This window comes from Triticum urartu, chromosome 7A (assembly GCF_056163025.1).
Source record: "Triticum urartu cultivar PI428250 chromosome 7A, HENAU_Tu73, whole genome shotgun sequence".
Lineage (NCBI taxonomy): Eukaryota > Viridiplantae > Streptophyta > Magnoliopsida > Poales > Poaceae > Triticum > Triticum urartu.
Window position 1 is genome coordinate 260,786,765 of NC_141879.1, and position 5,303 is coordinate 260,792,067.

Genomic DNA, 5,303 nt, shown 5'->3' on the forward strand with positions numbered 1-5,303 from the left:
TATATGCAAGGGATATATTTTGAAATAGTCCATTGATATTCTAAACATACACGATGCATGTGATTTTCAAATATGCAAGATAAACTTTTTGAATATGCGGCGGATATTTTAAGTTGATTTTATATTTTACAATTTAAAATATTTGAATAAAAAATCCAATTTAAGAAAATCCTGGCTCAAACACGAACATGGCCTTGGCCCAAGCACGCCCTCCATGAGCGTTTCTACACCTATTCCTCGCTCTTACGAGAAGTTCACTGACCTGCATTAGGTCCATCCAGACCCGTTGGATGTATTCTGGTCTGATTGATTGTTTGAGTTGCCGAAATCACTAATTAAGTAGTATTTGTTGCAAAGAACACTTTACTTTTCCAGGTTGCGACAAGTGACGCATATACAGCGCGCCATTTGTCGCAACCTGAGAGTTTTTCCTTTTTCGTAGATCCGTTTATTCAAAACGTTTTATCTTTGAAACCGTGCATCCAAATCTTGAACCGTTTTCATCATTGGATTCCTCGCATCGAGATTTTCAAAACTAGATTCCATGTTGATAGGTTTTAACGAACTTTTTTTTCATAAAAACAGACGAAAAAACCGAACCGGGAGCATGGTTTTTTTCCCTTTCCGAAAGAGGCACGCCCATGCCTCTCGTGAAATCACACCAGTGCCTCTTGTGAAAGCAAAACCGTGACTCTCATGGAAGGAAAAAAACCAGAAAACACATTTTTTTTCGTTTTCGAGAGGCACGACCGTGACTCTCGCGAAAGCACAACCGTGTCTCTTGCGAAAGCAAAAACCGTGACTCTCGCGAAAGAAAAAAGAACAGAAAACGCGTTTTGTTTTTCCCTTTCCGAGAGGCACGGCGGTGACTCTCACGAAAGCACAACTGTGTCTCTCACAGAAGCAAAACCGTGACTCTCGTGAAAAAAAACAGAAAACACGTTTTGTTTTTCCTTTTCCGAGAGGCATGGCTGTGACTCTCGCGAAAGCACAACCGTGCCTCTCAAGGTAGCAAAATCGTGACTTTCGCGAAAGAAAAAAAAACAGAAAACGTGTTTTTTTTCTGTTTCCGAAAGGCACGACCGTGACTCTCGCTAAAGCACAACCATACCTCTTGCAAAAAAAACCGTGACTTTCGCGAAAAAAAGAAAACGCATTTTTTTTGTGCAAATTTTTTTTAATCGAAAAGCTAAGGAAGACCGGAAGAAAACCAAAACGTCGAAAAAACCCAAAAAAAACCGTTTAAAAAGCCGAAAACACGTGCAGAAAAATAAAAAAAATAAAATCCGAAGGAAACGTCCAAAGCGCGACACGTGGTCAATGGCTGAGAGCGCGACAAGTGGCACTGATCGTTGCGAGGCTCCCAAAGGAGCGCTCCTTAACTAGTTTCTCCCTTGAGTTGCACTGTATTATTGGACCGCACGAACCTTAAAACATTTCTGGACCGAACTCTGGAGAAACACTCAGATCAATCGTTTCTAGCGAGCTATTCCCTCCGTTTCAAAATAGATGACCCAACTTTATACTAACTTAATACAAAATTAGGTCATCTATTTTGGAACGGAGGGAGTATGAGTAAGCCATGCAGTGCAGTGCACGTGGGTGGGTCTGGTGATGCAAGCTGGGTGCACGCTGTAAGTGAGTTTGCACGTGTTATGGTCCACTCATCTGCCTTAATCTCCTTCATGGATTATCTCCTCCAAATACGTACCTTCACATGATTGGGCATGAGCTCCGGGAGACCATGGACACTCGTTGGTTTATAAAATTTGTTCACGTACATATGGTATACACCTCGGGTAGTTCAACATTGTTCATGTTCATATACTCCCTCCGTTTCTAAATATAAGTTTATTTAAACATTTTAAATGAAATACAACATATGTATATATGTAGACATATTTTAGAATGTAGATTCATTCATTTTGTTTCGTATATAGTCACTTGATGGAATCTCTAGAAAGACTTATATTTAGAAATGAAGGGAGTAGATTCAAGTAGTTAAGCTTAAAGTTATAATTAGAAGCTTCAGATTTCAAAAGCACATACTCCCGGCCCTAGCGTTGGTGGCTTGTGGCAATTTGACATCACATGATTGTGCCCGAATTATGGAGGAACCCTTCATCGTTGTGCCATAGCAAAGTTTATGTGGTTTAGTGGATTCATTTGAATTTTTGAATTAGTTTTTCCAAGATTGTCATTTTTACCCATATCATAAATCGCCAACATGAGGGAGAACGGGAAAGGAGGGAAGGGGATAAAGTTATGATTTTATTCTGCAAGCTTATATTTGGCACATGTATATTTTCAAGACATGACAGAAAAGACGACCACCTTGGATGGGATCACTATAGGAAGCTGGTCTTTCTACATGCCAGACGAGCCTCGTCTAATACGGCCTTATTTTCCCCGAGCTCTCTGAGCTAGAGGCCTAGAAAAACCTTCCTTGCATTACATTTATCACGACTGATTGTTTTAGCTTGTCTTCTACGCGTCGCCTAATGTAGGGTGTTGCGTAATAGTCTCTGAAATTACTGATCACTTTCTAAATATTTCACCCATATCATATCATTTATTTTGTGGCAAGATTAAATGGAATACATAGGAGCGAAACAACAATGGCAGTGGCTTGTGGCAGTACACGGGTGTCGGGGACGAACAAGAAAGGAAAGTGAGAGGAGAGGCCGACTCAGGGTTTTACATATGGTTTGTAGTTTGTCCTTTCACCTTGGATCAAGATTTGAAATAACTAATATTTTTTGCAAATTACGTAGGAACCCTAAACCTTTGTCCTACAAAGTTTATGTTGCTTTATACTTCCTTCGTCCTAAAATAAGTGAGTCAACTTTGCACTAACTTTAGTATGAAGTTTGTGCAAAGTTGAATCACTTATTTTGGGACGGAGGGAGTACTATTTATTTAGAATAGTCATCTCTGGGATTTTTTCTAAAACTCCCAACTAATTTTCTTGCTGTGATGTCACGCATAGTCGGTTTCACAAATTTCAGTTGATATTACGCTGTCATTTTGTTTCCGCTGCACGTTGCCTCCACGGGAAGCGGCTATGGAACGAAAAGTAGTACGTGGGAGAAGATTAGGTGCCTAGCTTTCACACGGAAAAGAGCATATGCAAAATTGGCAGGCTCCACTTACATAAAAAAATGCATCACACGCTGTGTGATTCACGACGAGTCGGCACCATAACATGTGATGATTTATGCATACATAATAGTATTGAATTCTTGGAGAAATGAGTGAATGGAAGATCAAACATAAATTATCTTCTCAACAGGGCGCGCCTTGATCTCATCGATAACCGACGGGAAGCGTTGCATGAGCCACAGGTACCCCTCGGTTACCACAATTCTCGTGAAGTTCTTCCCCGCCATGCAGAAGTCGAGGCACCTGTTCTTGAGCTCCGGGCAGCCGTACATGTCAGCATAACCTAATGTCGTCGTCACTGTTTCCACCGATACCATGTCCCATAGCTTCTGAGCACACATGAGTTTTAATCTGCCGATGTCGTATCTGTCGGCCGCTGCCAGTATATGCCGAAGCTGTTGGGCTGTTGGCGAAAAGGAAAAGCTTTCGGGATCGAAGTCTACGGACAGTCTGTCCGTGTACATGAACCGAAGGATAGCTTTGAGGGTTGATGGCTCGATTTCATGCAATGTGATGCACTGCATGGTAGCCTCTGCTAAGGAACCGAAGATCTCTACTCTGAACACCAACGATCGGGCGGCGAGCACGGCCCAGTGGGCACGGAACGTCTCGCCGCCGACCACGAAGGAGACGTCTGAGCCGTCGGGGCATTCCAGCAGGCTTCCAAGATGGTCGCCTATGTTCATGGCCGGCACGGGTATGGAGTTCCCAGGCAGAGCCATGACACCACATATGAGCGTGATCACGCCGTTCTTGACATAGCGCGACTCTAGGCGATTTCGCTTCACGTAGAGATCACCAGACCAGCTGACATAGTTACCTGTTGTGTACTCGTCGATCTCCAGCACTAACCTTTTTAAGCGGCACTAAAACGGAGCGACGTCTCTTCGCACCAGGAAGGCCTCGCAGAAGCCATTGAGCCTGTTGAATTGACTGTCCAGGTGGAGGGAGAGGTTCAGGACAACGTCTTCGTCGTCTTCCCAGTAGTAGCATTCGATCTTCCAGCTATAGTGCTCAGCGGAGATGCTTTTGGAGAGGGGGTTGATGAGGCCGTGGTTTTTTATTTCTGGGTAGTCGAGTTTGAACTCAGTGAAGCTGGACGACCATGTTTGCATCTTGGAGTGGAAACTGTAGCACCAGGTTGAACTTATAAACAAGTGTTTGTGGACGCTTGTGATCCCTGAGGGAGAAATGTTCCAACCCCTCGAAAATCTGATGTGTGGCGCCTTGGGTATCGAGCAGGGATTCCGATGAAGGCTGTGTTAATTACTAGAACTGGTGCCAGTTCAGTGGCTCTCGTCGCTTCAGCTAACCTACCGCGGCACACGCGGTTGCCGTGTTGTTATCAGTTTAGGGGATGTTTTGCTATTCATCAGGCAACTAAACTGTGATTTCACGTCACTCATTTTTTCCTTTAAAAAATACCACACTATATTAATTAATGAAAAATGTTCTTTTTTGTGAGGAAATGAAAAATGTTTTTACAATTATTCATTACATCAGGATTCGCACAAGCCGAAACACTATTAACCAGAATACCATCCGCTTTCCTATGAAAATTAAACTTAGCAATCTCATTGGCTACCATGTTAGCCTGTCGATTCACCTTAATCCGTCTGACACTTTGCAACATTTTGAGATGCCGAGCGCTTCTCTTTTTGGATCAACGAGTGCGGACCTGTCAAGATTTTCACTCGCAAAGAAAGACACCATAAACATGGTCGGTCTCGAGGATAATAGGAGAATGAAGGGTCATACCGATAGAACGACGAGAGACACATTCATCTCCGCTTCATCGATGCTGGTACACCACCCAATATAATCCCATGACGATAAGATAACGATCGTTGTGGTATTCCTAGCCACAATTCGAGAAGCTTCAAGGCATTGAAGCGTCGCACCAGCCGAGAGAGCCGCCCGCGCTGCGTCCCTGGTGTCCGTACATGTTCAATGCTAGAGCGATGTTTGTTGTACGGGATGGGACGGATGTGTACCATGTCTGTTCAATGCCAGCAAACCTTATGCCGCCATTAAGCAGGCTCGTCGTCGAAGGAATCAACTCCGGCTCGGCGCATTGATGCACCTGGACGCTTGGCCTCACCGAAATCCGCTATTTAAAGACGACCGCACTGTACTAACTC

At 43.6% G+C, this 5,303-nt stretch overlaps 1 pseudogene; it reads right to left on the reverse strand.

Annotated features, from left to right (window-relative positions):
• Positions 1-3,266: 3,266 nt before the first annotated feature.
• LOC147959249 (BTB/POZ and MATH domain-containing protein 2-like) lies at positions 3,267-4,277 on the reverse strand (annotated as a pseudogene).
• Positions 4,278-5,303: the final 1,026 nt, after the last annotated feature.